Source organism: Etheostoma spectabile, chromosome 6 (assembly GCF_008692095.1).
Source record: "Etheostoma spectabile isolate EspeVRDwgs_2016 chromosome 6, UIUC_Espe_1.0, whole genome shotgun sequence".
In the NCBI taxonomy this organism is placed as follows: Eukaryota; Metazoa; Chordata; class Actinopteri; order Perciformes; family Percidae; genus Etheostoma; species Etheostoma spectabile.
The window spans coordinates 25,210,943-25,225,813 of NC_045738.1; the positions used below are offsets into that span (position 1 = coordinate 25,210,943).

The 14,871-nt window shown below is 43.2% G+C and overlaps 1 protein-coding gene and 1 long non-coding RNA gene across 2 annotated transcripts in view; one reads left to right on the forward strand and one right to left on the reverse strand.

Annotated features, from left to right (window-relative positions):
- The window catches only part of cdk14 (cyclin dependent kinase 14), a 205,066-nt gene that overhangs the window by 144,840 nt on the left and 45,355 nt on the right, over nucleotides 1-14,871 (reverse strand).
- LOC116690615 (uncharacterized) lies at nucleotides 7,509-14,812 on the forward strand. Its single transcript, XR_004332304.1, has 3 exons — nucleotides 7,509-7,519; nucleotides 9,063-9,067; nucleotides 14,699-14,812. It is a non-coding gene; the product is annotated as an uncharacterized LOC116690615 (long non-coding RNA).

Genomic DNA, 14,871 nt, shown 5'->3' on the forward strand with positions numbered 1-14,871 from the left:
CACGTTTTATTGGGTCGCCAATTGGCGGAGTACAATGCATATCCATCTCATGTGAATGAGCGTTCTTTTACACTGGTCTGTTCAGCTCAGATGCTGTGGTTTTTTTTTCTCTCTCTCTCTTATCCTAGGAGGGGATAAGAAAATGAGTTAAGAAAGGGGTATGACACAAAAAGGAGAATAGACCCCTTTTCTGTTATGGTTTACTTTCATAATGGAATAAATATACTTCATTTACATTAAATTCATGGTTTGTTCCGTCTTTTGTCCACAGTTTAAATATGTAGATGTTACAATGATTCATGGTGTATTTTTTGTAAATTTGGGTCCCGGGGAGACACCAAATTTCTCTTTTGGGTCTTGAGCTGAAAAAGTTTTGGAACCACTGCACTAGTCCATATTGCGATTTTGATAAAATCGTGATTAACTGTGCACCCTATTTTAAGCCTAAAACACATTTTGGTTGTCAGTGGTTGGGTTAGATTCACATGGAGCAGGATGTGCACATATCACATCTCAAACAACGGACATGAAAATGAGCACTCAGAACATCCCACTGCAGGTATCGGGAATCATATAAAGCAGATGAGATATTACAAACACCGTGGCCTATTTTATGCCATCTAGTACAAGGATTATTTAGCATTAGCTGCTGGGCTTTGCTCCCATTCAGCACCAAAAGCATTAGTGAGGTCCATCCCTGATGTTAGGAGATAAGGCCGGGCTCAGAGTCAGCGCTCCAGGTCCCCCTAAGGTGGGGGCCCTGTGCAGACCAGCCTATGTTCCACACTATGATCTAAAATCTGGATGTATGCTTTAGTATTAGGACTCCCCTACAGCAACACATCAACCTTCAGTGAACCTATTCATCCTGCACCTTTCCCTAACAGCAGCATCATGGTGGAAATTACACACAAGGGATTCCCCGCCCCCCCCCCCACCACACACAACATTATTGTGCCATCATACTCACTTTAACACATATAAGAGTGAAGAAAAAACATAGATAGCAGGGCTTTTTACTGGCTCAGAACGGGCCCCAATATTACAGTAAAGGCAATGAATTTGTGTTACTTTTGACAGAAATCTATGCATTTTCCTGTTATTTCTGACAATTTCATGAACAAAATGGAAATAACCCTAAACCCCAATTAACAAAACTGGTTAAAAATAATGAGAATATTTAAATAAATGATACGGTACAGCCTGACTCTGGAGATCAAACTGAGATCAGCTCTCATATTCAAGTTTATGTTCTGCTTGTTCAACGGCTGTTTGGTAAATTGCTCTTACACATTTGAAAAGGATTTCAATTGCTAGTTTTATTCTCAATTTTTATCATTTTGGTGCTGGTGATTTTCTTTTGGGGCTGGCTCAAACCTCTTTAGGGGGGTGCCAAAAAATCCTCCATGCAGGAGGCAACTATTATATCTTCATTACTGGGAAACGATCACTGCCAGCAATTACTACGTTACTTCCTTAGACGAGGGGGGGGGGGGCAGATTTTCTCCCCAAACCGGCCCGTATTATCTTAAACTAACGGCTATGGAGAGGACTCTGCATTCAGTCTTCATCTGTCACCATGGATACTGACAGATGCTGTGCTTGGTCTGTCGTTGGGTTCCTCTATAGTATGTACTGGGTTAAATGGAAATGAAACTGATGATAGTGGGGGTGTAAAGATTCACAAATACAAATGGTAATTGGTTGGATTATCACAGATAAAACTACCCTGATACTCGGACCCCTGGATCAATGTATATGGACCGATGGCCCGATTCTAGCAATGCTAAAAGAGACTTCAGATACAGTATTAGGGACCACTAAGGTCTATATAAAAGAGACTTCAGATGCAGTATTAGGGGACCACTAAGGTCTATATAAAGAGACTTCAGATACAGTATTAGGGACCACTAAGGTTATATAAAAGAGACTTCAGTACTAGTATTAGGGGACCACTAAGGTCTATATAAAAGAGACTTCAGATACAGTATTAGGGGACCACTAAGGTCTATATAAAAGAGACTTCAGAACAGATTAGGGGACCACTAAGGTCTATATAAAGAGACTTCAGAACAGTATTAGGGGACCACTAAGGTCTATATAAAAGGACTTCAGATACAGTATTAGGGTACCACTAAGGTTGATATAAAGAGACTTCAGATACAGATTAGGGGACCACTAAGGTCTATATAAAAGAGACTTCAGATACAGTATTAGGGGACCACTAAGGTCTATATAAAAGAGACTTCAGATACAGTATTAGGGACCACTAAGGTCGATATATAAAAGAGACTTCAGATACAGTATTAGGGACCACTAAGGTTATTATAAAAGAGGACTTCAGATACAGATTAGGGACCACTAAGGTCTATATAAAGAGACTTCAGATACAGTATTGGGGACCACTAAGGTCTATATAAAGAGACTTCAGATACAGTATTAGGGTACCAATAAGGTTCATATAAAAGAGACTTCAGATACAGTATTAGGGGACCACTAAGGTCTATATAAAAATAAAATTGAATCAAAATAGTGACACCCATGGACATATTACTCTTACTTCTCTGTTTCTGTAAGCTCTAAGCAATTTAATATTAGTATGTGTTAACAGTAGCCAACTACAGAATGTTCTGTCCAGAGAGCATGTACAAATACGCCTTAAGCATTCTGGTGTACTTGTATAACACTTGTATGTGAAAGGGGTCACTTAAAGTGTAAAAAACACAGCAACATCTTCACTGAGCTATACTCCACTGTAAGAAAATAAAGCAGCTTTAAGTCCAAAGAAGACAAATAAGGGTAACAGGAAGGCGGACTCTGCTCATTGGTTTATGCCAGCATGGATTTCTTGCTACATCTGGCTTTCCTCTGTTGCCAGGTTGGAAACACCCGGCCAAGACCGGAAAACCCCCGGCCAAGACCGGAAAACCCCGCCACGGATGCAATTACACCATATCGATTCTGGTTGAAGGACAGCCTCTTTAATAACTACTATTCCCCTCTGCACACCACCGCCAACACACACATGCACACACATAAACTAAAGATGATAAACGGCAGTGTTTTCCCATCTTGAAATGATTCTGTATTGCTGCAGTGACCCCATTGCGCCACAGGGATCTCTTAAGATGTATCTTATCTTAGAGTTGTCATACAGTAATAGAAAAGGTGGACAGTAACACAGTGGGCAGGCCCAGGCTAATGCAACCATCTCCAGAGAAGGAGATACTGATGACATTGGCTTGAAGGATGACAAGCCATGAAACCTACTTACGTGCTCTGCTAACTCCCTGCTATCAGCCATATTAACAGGGCCCAGTCAAGGCTTACCCACTGTGTGAAACGCATTTCCATTACACTGAGACAAAGCAGGGCTATCGGCTTGCCTGGGCTCATCATTCTGGCCTCGAGACTCTAATGAGACGATACACCAGAGGAGAGACTGGAAAAAACACCTCATCCTCCTCCCATTCACACCTACTGGAGCGCACAAGTCTTTGTTTCAGTGTTTTTGAATGGCAGATGTAGATGTAGGTGTTTTTGTTGTGTGTGTGTGTGTGTGTGTGTGTGTAGCAGGTGCGTACTCTAACACAACAGCTTTTGTGTGATGCCTTGGTCACTGCCTGCCTGCAGAGATTTGAACTATAGATGGTTGAAAGGAAAGGAATGACAATAATGACAGTTAAACAGACGATGTGATTGAGGGGTACGCTGACATGTCAGTGTGCTGTTATTTCAGTAGCAGCCTTATGTCTCATACTGTTGATATGGCTCATGTAGTGGAGCGCTGGGCATGGTTTTTTATGGCTCAGATTGGGCCTTTTGGGGGGTGACTACGCACAACATTAGGCATGATCGGTACAGTAAAGGCAAAGGTTCTGTGGTTCCTTATTTGACAGAAATCTGTGCACTTTTCTGTTATTTCTGACGACTTGATTAACAAAAATGAATACTATATATATATATATATATATATATATATATATATATATATATATATATATATATATATGTGAATACAACCCCAATTGAAAAAATTGGTAGAACAATTTGACCAGTAATTGACCAGGTGAGACCAGTACAGTAGCTCAGTCAGTATGGCGTTGGGTTGGGAACCTGAGGGGCGCAGTTTCAAGTCCCAGCACAGACCAAAGTACAGAAATGTGGATTGGTAGCTGGAAAGATGCCACTTCACCTCCTGGGCACTGCCAGGTGCTCTTGAGCAAGGCACCGCTCAAGGTGCTGGTCCAGCTGGCAGCCCACTCACTCTGACATCTCTCTATTTGTACATGAATAGGTCCTGAGCATGTGTGTGTATTTCAGGCCTGTGTGTAGTGACTACTTTCAAAAAATTTTAATTTCCCCACCGGGGATCAATAAACAGTATCTGTTTCAGAGGAAACAGTATATATAACAGTAATTATTAAAGATTATCTTCAGACCGCGAACCACACAGCGGCTAACACGGCACAGCTCCTATCTAAAGGAGTGGCTAGTACTAGAGATCTATACCGGTATCCACACCAGCTTAGTCTCATTCTCAAGTTAAATACAACATGGAATAGAGAGGAGACAGTAATTCATGTTAGCTGCTAGCTTAGCATTTACTAGCTGTGCTTCTTTCTACTACCAGTTAGCTTAGCTGACCTAACAGTTTATCAGAGCTCTTTCACTGGATTTTGGAGCGACAGCCGCTGAGTCTGTGGGGACATGACTTGGTAACTGGAGGGTCGCTGGTTCAAGTCCCTGCATGGACCAAGTACCGAGTGTGGACTGGTAGCTGGAGAGGTGCCAGTTCACCTCATTAAGCAAAGCACCAAACCCCCAACTGCGGGACTAATAAAGTGTACTTTCTTGGCAATGTTGTAGTACTCAAGATCAATCTTGGTCTCAAAAAACACTTTCTGAAGGTCTCGGTCTCGGTACTATGTATTGTCTCAGTCTCAGATAAAGAGGACTCTGGATTTTATTTCAAGACTGATCAAGACCATGACTGGCTTCTGATTATTTTATCAAGGCATTTCTCATGATGCACTTATGGCAATAAAAGAGGTGAATGAAGAAAAATCTTAGTTTGTTTTCTGGGGGTGTTTTTATGGGAATGTGGATCTTCCAGATCAGTTTGCCTACGGTTAGCATTTTCCGCATTTTATTGTGGCATGCGGTGCTGGACTCGCACTGCTCTGGTCTCGGTCTTGACTCGGTTTCAACCCTTCAGAGTCCCGGTCATGTCTCGGTCTTGATACGCTCTGGTCTTCATCTTGGTATTGGTGGTCTTGACTGCTGCTTTAACCCCCCCGCCACATTACTCTTCTGTTCACATTACTCTTTTCCTGTTCTTTAAACTTTGTCTGGTTGAATGCAGAAAAAAAAGGAAAAATTAAATCCCCAACGCCAACATTCTTATATCTAAAAAAGGGTTATCACAGGAGACACAAATTGGTACTAAATAAAGGCTGGACTCTAGTATGAGGTAATCCATTCTAATGACATTTTTTTAAAGCCATGCTCCAGCAAATTAGGTGTGTATTTCTGTATTGTGATTGAATTATCACAGAATTTCGCTGAAGGAAGGGTTGAACTTTTCTCCTGAGCTATGCTTTTTTGAATCGTGGTACACCAATTGTCGTCATTTTTCAAGTAAAACCATGAATTCCTTCGAGGAGACTCAAAGAGATCTCTCGTCCATTGGAACCATGTTCAACGGCCATTGTGAACAGCTATACAAAACCTTTGTCTTCAGACACTCGGTAGGTACTCGCTCCCATACCTTGGACTTCGGGCTTGGATTGTGATGAATCTCTACACAGATACACAGGAATAGGATGTACTAATCTGTGAGTTTTAATATTTTAGAGGTTATTTTGTGATGGAATACTCTCATTCCTTTTTTGGCACACACCAACCTAGTTTCAGATACCCTTCAGTTCCGTTGGCCTCCTGTCAAAACCAATGTGACTCCTCACTGCAAGTCACTCTCATTAAGTGCTCGGCAAAAAATAATAAGCACATGCATATTTTGGTTACTTTGCTGCTGTGCTGCTTCATCATTTTGAACACTAACATTAAGATATTTTGGAAGTCTTATCTGACATGTGGTGGAATAAGCCAACTGATGCCCCAGATAGCTTCTCTTTGTTACTACATCACAGCAGAAACTACTTGGGATGTATCAGAAACTACTTCGCATATATCAGAAATTACTTGAGATATATCAGAAACTACTTGGGATGTATCAGAAACTACTTGGGATGTATCAGAAAATACTTGGGATGTATCAGAAAATACTTGGGATGTATCAGAAACTACTTGGGATGTATCAGAAAATACTTGGGATATATCAGAAAATACTTGAGATGTATCAGAAACTACTTGGATGTATCAGAAACTACTTGGGATGTATCAGAAAATACTTGGGATGTATCAGAAACTACTTGGGATGTATCAGAAACTACTTGGGATGTATCAGAAACTACTTGGGATGTATCAGAAACTACTTGGGATATATCAGAAACTACTTGGGATATATCAGAAACTACTTGGGAAATATCAGAAACTACTTGGGAAATATCAGAAACTACTTGAGATATATCAGAATGTGTTTCTTATTAAGTTAAGTTGATGAAGCAAGTTGTTCCCCTCAGATTTCTCTCCAGAAGGCGAAGGTAAATCTGATTTATTTGATGAATCTCATTGGTAAATTAAGTTCTTTTGAACTCTAACATAACTGGACCATGACCGCGCATAGCTTATTCCCCATTTTATGTATTTATCACTGTGTTGCTGCTTACATTTGTGCCCATGTGTATCAGTGGTTCTAACGGCAAATAAGCTTCACAGTTCAACCTTATTGACCATCGCCGGCCAGCAGCCTCCCCTCCCAGACTGAAGGAGGTTTCCGAGATCCAGAAGAGTACTTGGAGGAAAAGGTTCTGGCCAATTAGTGACTCAGCCAGGCCGTTTACCTCCCATTGATTAGTACAGCCGGACTTTGATTGGGATTCTGGAGAATAGAAAGCATCGACATATAAATGACGAAATTGGCTGGCTTCCCGGCACTTCTGGCTTCATGAGAGCGCACAGTCACTCAGGAGAATGGCTGTGACCTGGTCTCCACCCCACCAACTTCTTTTTCTTTTTTACTAGCCTCTACTCTCCCTCCTCTTTAAAAACAAAGTCATATGATACAGTTCAAACACAGACTCGTAATGACAATGCTTCATTAAAACGGAGAATCTCTTCACTTTGTTACAATGCTGGTGGCAAATTTCTCATTCTGTCTCCCTAAAGACAAGGGCTGCTCTGTGATTTATTACAGCGTTTGGATGCATCATTAAGCTGGAAAAGCCACTTGTCATCACTTAAAGGGGCTTTCACATCACCGCACGGTAATATGCCGCCTCCAGTCATTTCAATGAGGGGAAGTCGGCAGATAGGAAGCGGTTTGGATCACCGTGGTAGGGGTAGGAAGCGGTTGCCGCCGACGTGAACACGCACAGATTCTGCTCTTCTGCACAGAGTTCGCTTCAAGCAGTAACCATTGGGCTAAAGGAACCGCTTCTGACAGCGCTTTCCAACAGCTTTGGGAAACGCTAGTAGGCGGTACCTATCCAGCTAGCATAAACTACCTTAAGTCGCGCTTCCAAATTTCTTTTAAGTTACTTTAAAAATTCTTGCAATTTCGGCAATACTGCTTCTCTCTTGCAGTGCACCACATGTATTGTTCTGGGGGTCGAGATAGGAAACATGGACATAAATAGTATTTAGTTTCCATTTCCCATTCATCATTCATAGTCAATTACTGATGTCAGCTAGTTCATTTACAGGTTGTTTGCAACACATTCACCTGTACTATGCATTTCATATTTATACAAATCTATACACTTATATATGACTAGTGTTGTGATTTAGTATTGCAATTGAATTCGGTTTCATACTCACAGGAGACAGATTATAAAAACAATGGTTCACATCAAAGCAGCAGTGGCCAACATTCCAATATGGATTATACCGGGTCATATTGAAAGCATCTTACTTGTAACGCCTAGTAGCTGCCTTCTCCACACCACCAGCCGTTTGAAACACAAGCCTTCCATTGTGAAATGAGCATTTTCATAGCCCAAATAGAGATAACCCTGATGACATCATCGGGCAAGGTGTTTTTCCTCGGACTAGACACACCTCCTGCAGTACTCCCCATGGTAAACCGATCATAGTACGTAAAAATGATGTGTTTCCCTTTAAATACATGAATATGCAATGCTAAAGATCAAAACATTTTTAACCAAACAAGCAGGAGTCCACAGTGGGCCGAATGATGCACACAATTACAAATGCTTACCCGGTTCACCCTCTTAGTTAAGGGTATTAGCGTGCAAACATTAGCATTAAACACAGCTAAATATTAAGATAAGTACAAGGTGAGGCTGATGGGAATGCCATTAGTTTTACAAGTATTTGGTCATAAAGTATAAATCCCATTGGGATCCTGAGGGGAGCATGAACGGCTGTATCAAATATCATGGCAACCTAGTACGTTGAGATATTCCAATCTAGGCCAAAATGGTGGACCAACCAATAGTTCCATCCATGGACAGCCATTAGGATGCAGTACTATGTAGTTTTTAGTGTCTGATGAGGTTACAGAAGAGTGTTCACATGAAATCAGCCTAACAAAACGGCATTAAATGGATGTGGATTACTGGGTTAGTTGGGCATTCACTGCTGACTCATTGTCACAATTGCCACTTAAGCAAACACCTTCATTTTGTAGCCACTTGAAATGAATCACACTGTGTGCCCTTGACTCCATCTCTGGGGAAATGCATCTGAATTAAAGCATATTTTGTTTGATACCTGACCTCTCCTTCCAGGAGCCAGCACTAAACATCTAGCTTGATTTGATATTCCGGTTATTAGTAACCTCTACAGGAGACAAGCAAAACATGCCTTGGACGGTACTCTACATCGAGGACAAGATCATAGAGAGCTGGTATGAATACAGAGGAAGATAACCTTTGCTTATAACCATTTTCTGCTTGAATACAGCCCCACAAAGTCAGCCTATGTCTGCCGCTCAGTTTCCACAATGTGATTTTAGTCTGGAAAACATCCGTTATAGTATTGACTGAGAATAATAGTTTGAAACCAGACCAGTCGGTAGACTATAGGTAGTAGTGCTTCGATCAGTGGTTCCCAACCGCTTTGGATAAACAGCTCATTGCAATATGTAAACTCTGACAAAAGGTACTTCCAGACTGCCTAATTTTGTTTCCTATGTCAATAACCAGTAGAAAAAAAGTCTGTTCCATGCCCTAAAATTGTCACCAGTGACCCACAGTGCTGCCTACTCTGTCACTAAAACTGTAGTCGAGTTGTAGGAGCCACAGGGTTTTCTCTGTCCGATGAGCAAATTTCACTAATGCAAAGTCCACCCAATAGGTTCCGGACTATCACAAAGTACTACTGTACCTCCAGAGTAGGTACACGTGAAACTATTGCAGAGGATGTAAACTTCTGCTTCTTGGAATGGTTTCTGGGTTCCTGGGAAATTCCCTGCAGTCACAAGTAAAGCTGGGCAATATATCAATATTATATCAATATCATAATTTGAGACTAGATATTGTCTTAGATTTTGGTTACCGTAATATGGCATAAGTGTTGTCTTTTCCTGGTTTTAAAGGCTGCAGTACAGTAAAGTGATGTCATTTTCTGAACTTACCAGACTGTTGTAACTGTTTTATTATTTGCCCTTACTCACATATTTACATTATTGATGATTATTTATCTAAAATATCATTGTCTCACGGTCAACACTACAATAAAGTTGTGGTATCGATATTGAGGTATTTGGTTAAAAATATCGTGATGTTTGATTTTCTCCATATCGCCCGGCCCTAGTCACAAGTCAAAAAGTTTGGAAATCACTGGTTTCATTGGTATGCTTCAAAGAAATTGTGTAGCAGATTGTCAAACGGCACTTGGGAACCCCCCCCCCCCCATTTCAAATGGCCCAATGTAATATTCCAAATCAGTCAATCCAACATTCACGCCAACTTTAAAGAGGAATAGGCTAGCAGTACGGAGATGGGAAAGTAGGCAGGGTTTGGTCTTCTTCTTCAAGGAACTATCCTATCCACACAACACTTATTGCTACTAGTGTGATTCATTGCATCAAGCCAAAAAATGTTTAGTTCTTGGAGCGAGATCAGGGAGACAGGGGGGGGGGAGGCAGCCAGGAGGAGAACATGGTGGCAGGGTTGTGGGCTGCCATTCAAATCAGGTACGGCCGGACGGCAATTTGTACAACCTAATATGTGGAGGATACAGAAACCTTAGAGCTAAGAACTGTCACTAATCTATTAGAAAGCTTAAGTACTTGAAATTGCATTTGTCCCACACACACACACACCTTGCCAGGGCCATGATGAAAGAAGTGGAAATCGTGGGCAGGCGTTGCAAGGCTACAGATTTAATATAATAAAAACAATATAAAAGACGATGTCTAAAGCTTTGCTTTTACTTATTCCTTGCAAGCTTTGGATTTGCTTCTCAGTTAAGAGGACACTAATGTAGAGTTGGCCCTGTATCCTGACAACACTTATTCTGTCTCAAACACGACACCCTGCCACTCCACTCCTCGTGTTTCAGCCCTCCGTCTCCGTCTCTCTTTCCTAAGAGCCTGGCCTGCTGCCTTCCCAAGGAGCTGCATATGGCCCTGCAGAAAGCCCTTCTAAGTGTCCACGAGAAGCTGCCACGGATGGTAAACGGCCTGTCCCCGTCTCTCTTCCTCGTCCTCCCCACAGTGCCACCATTCCATCCCTCTGGGCTCGGAAAAGACGAGTGTGTTGCAAATTTGCCCAAAGTAGGACGACATATTGTAGAGCGAGCAGGGAAATGCTGCAGCAGAGCATCCCATCCATTAGACCAGTAAACATCAGCTCCCGTTTCCACCACCACAAACGGAAATGCTACCTATCAGCACAGAAGGGATGTGTGGCAGTGATGGGGGTTGGTGGTGGAGGGGTATGTGTGTGTGTGTGTGTGTGTCCCTTTTCCCACTACCACTTCCTTCCTATCCCTAGAGTCTCTCGTCACATCCTCACACTGAGACTCAGGTGGGCCATCGACTTTCCAGCTGTCTTGCTACAAGAGAGCTCATCATCACCCTGACCCCCCTCCCCACCCCACCCCCACCACTGCAAACAAATACAACACATATCATACATGCATATCTACAACTGACATCTGTCCTATTAATGCACATATACGGACATGCCTGCGCATCTGCACATCGCCTGGTACAATGTGTGTGGTATGTCTGGGGAAGAATCTTCACGCTCAAAAACACACTCAAACACACACGCTAACAGAAGCAATGTATCCAAAGCAAAGGGAAGGGGGGGTGGGGGGGGGGGATAAGCACTAATCTCAGCCTTCCTCTTACCTTCCAGGAGGAAATAGCTCACCTGGGTGCCTCTGAAGAGCAGACAGAACGCATTCAGGCCAACCTCTCTCCCTGCAAACCAGCTCAAAACATCTCCCTCCCTCCCTCCCTCTCTCTCTCGCTCTTCCCTCTCTTCCGCTCCCTTTGCAAGCTGGAAATGATGAGATTGTACTATAATCAGAGGGGGGAGTGAAACCTGAGGCGGCAGAGGCTTTTAGGAAGCGGCGATGTTTCTGGCCGACAGCCCTGAGAGACTGTGAGCTGGTGTCTCAAGAGGGACAAAGAGGGGGGGTAGCGAGGGGTTGAGAACGGGTCCGATGCAGTACGTGAGAGGGAAGAAAGTCTGCAAGGACATCCTGAAGCCCTAGAGGACCCCCGCTCAGCTGAGATGGTAGAGCCCGGATCAGTGTAAGGAAGCAAAACAGTGTCTGCAGCAGCAGCTAGCAGCTAGCAGCTAGCAGCTAGCAGCCGAGGCTACAGTGATGCAGCCGAGGCGCGACTGCGTGTGACTGGGAGCCGAGCCGAGCTACGTGAAGACCTGCTTGGTTTCTACTGCCTCACTGGGCTGCTGCAGCACCTCTCAGGAAATATGAAACCTGGGTGCCTGAGCTGCCCAAAGCACTGAGTAGTGTTATGAGATTCTATGATAAGAAGACACTAAGCCCTCCTCATCATCATCATCTATGACCTCACTCAGCAAAAATGGGTTTTGTTCCTAAATATGGAGGAGCACCTTTTATAACTAATAGATTCACGCACACATTGACTGTTTTCCGATTGATGATTTAAATCTCGGTCTGAATAATATATATGACATTTTTTTGTTTATATTGTACTTAGTGTATTTTAGCTCACCTTTTAAAGGGTATAATATGCAGTATTTTACTAAAAAAAATAATATAGTAGGTCTGGGTGATATGGAGAAAATCCCAATATTCATGAGAAAATACAGTACTTTCATGTCGATATTGCGACGGTATTGCAGGGTTGACAGTTGAGGCTTCACAAAATACTTTCATAATTAGATTTTAGATAAACATAAAAAGTGAGAGTATAATTTATAATAAAGTGGTTAAAGGCTAATACTGTGATTTAACAGCTACAACAGTCTGGTAAGTTCAAACAATGAATCACTTTACTGTAATGCAGCCTCTAAAACCAGGAAAAGACAACACTTACCATATAATTTATTTACGGTATCCAAAATCTAACACGACATCTAGTCTCATATCACGAAATCCATAAAACATCACTATATTGCCCAGCCCTACAATAAAGCATCGGGGTCAATGACGAATAAGGGTTGGCAAGATGAGAAAGATATAAAAGCTTTGAAAAGGCTTTTCTAAAGGCATACTTGGGTTTTATTAAAATGTATATTTTGTGTTATTGTACATTTTATTAGGAGTCCAAGCTCGAGGGGCTGGGAACCGCGGTAGCAAAATGTTTTTCCAAAGATTAATCCTCATCATCATCATCATCATCATCATCATCATCATCGTCTTTTCCATTATTCTCTGCGTAAAACTCACACTGCAGCCTAAACCGTACACGGTGGCGGTGTGCCATTTTCAGGACTGGTCCAAAACTCCACAAAGACCTCAGACGCAAAAATGGACCCCCTTCCACCACTAGGTGGGGCTAGGGCAGAAAAAACGCGTTTGGCCCTACAACTCCCAAACCGTACATTGGACATTTAAAAAACAAATATCCACGCGTCACCTGGATCCTAGGGGTCATGTGACTTGACTGTTTATGCCGCCATTTCTACAGGAAAGGAAAAAAAAATGTCTAAAACCTAAAGCTTAGAAAAACAGACGTGTTTTCAGCTTTGCTGAATGCGTTCATCAGATCATATTGACATAATGTAAGTTAATTCAATTTTATTTTATTTATAGTTTCAAATCATAACAGAAAGTCATCTCAGGACACTTTACATATAGAGTAGGTCTAGACCACACTCTAAAATTTACGAAGACAACATTTTCCCCCAGAAGCATGCATTTGGCGCGACAGCGGCTTATTTAACAGGCAGAAACCTCAGACCTCAGGCTGGGGTCTGTTTGTGGATCCGTCTGTTTTTAGTTATTTGGCTTGGTGGTTTAACCCACCTACTAAACCACTAAACCTGGTCCCTGATCCCTGCCCACAGAGCTGGTAGCTCTGTAGATCTGAGGAGAGCCGGTCAGACCCTCTGTCCTGGCTGACTGGAGGTCAACAGCTTCAGGGAGACCTCCAAAGACCAAGTGCTTTCACAGCGCCCGGTCTCCACCCTTGGACAGGGAGGCCTCCGAGGGCGGAGCGCCCGGTCTCCGCCCTCGGACAGGGAGTGTTATGGCGGGGTCCCGGCTGGTCGTGAGTCTGTCTCCCTTATTACTTTTCACTACTCTAAGTCTCGTTTGCCCAGCCATCTTGTTTTGGTTGCCTTCCTGTTTTTGTCCTGCTCTCCCGTCCGAAGCAGTGATCACAACACCGCTCCCGTAACGCCAACACCCAACATCAGACGCACCTGCCAGCCTTCACCCGCTCCGCCATCCACACCTGCCTGCCATCATCATCTACTCCTGTTATATAACTGGTCTGCACCAATCTTCATTGATCGTCAGATCAGTACATGGGTGAACTCCGCTAAATTCTGTGCTAGCCGTTGTGGTCTTTGTATCTGTCGTTACGACTCTCCCTGTGTTTTCCTGTTTCAGTTAATCTGGCCGGCTGGCTTCGGACCCCCCACAGTCCTCCTCCCGGGTCTCCTCCTCATCATCCGCTTGCCCTCGCACTGCTGCACCCCCGCCACCGCAGCTCTCACTCTCATCTCTCCCTTTCGCCGCCACCCGGTCCGTCCTCCGTGTCTCTGCTCGCCGTGCCCTCGCCTCCTCCTCGGCCCTCGCTCCCGGTCCTCCTGCACAGTCTCCGGTCCGCCACCCACTGTCCTGGCGTCCATTCCCTACTTCCATCCCCCTTTTTCCTAATAAATACCTTCCCTGTGAGCCGTGCATTTGAGTCCATCCTTCTGTCCCCCTAACAGGGAGACCTCCAAAGACCAACTGCTTTCACAGCACCCGGTCTCCACCCTTGGACAGGGAGGCCTCAGAATACATCAAACACATTCTTATAACAGTCTATACATTTGTTGTCTTTTATTATTGATCAAATAAAGTGATTTAATAAGTCACTTAACTTCCGCAAAAAAAGAAGGAATAATGGTTGAGAACCTAAGAACTTTTGTTTATGAAGTGGTCCTACTAAAAACAGGCAACAGCCTGGCCCCTTGTTAACTTCCTGTCAGTTGATGTCATGTGCATACACTGCGACAGGAAATCAACTTGGGGCCATATAGTATGTTTATGTTTACAACTGTGAAAAGGTCCAGGGGTCATGTGACTTGACCGTTTATGCCGCCATTTTGGCAGGAAAGAAAGTGGCAA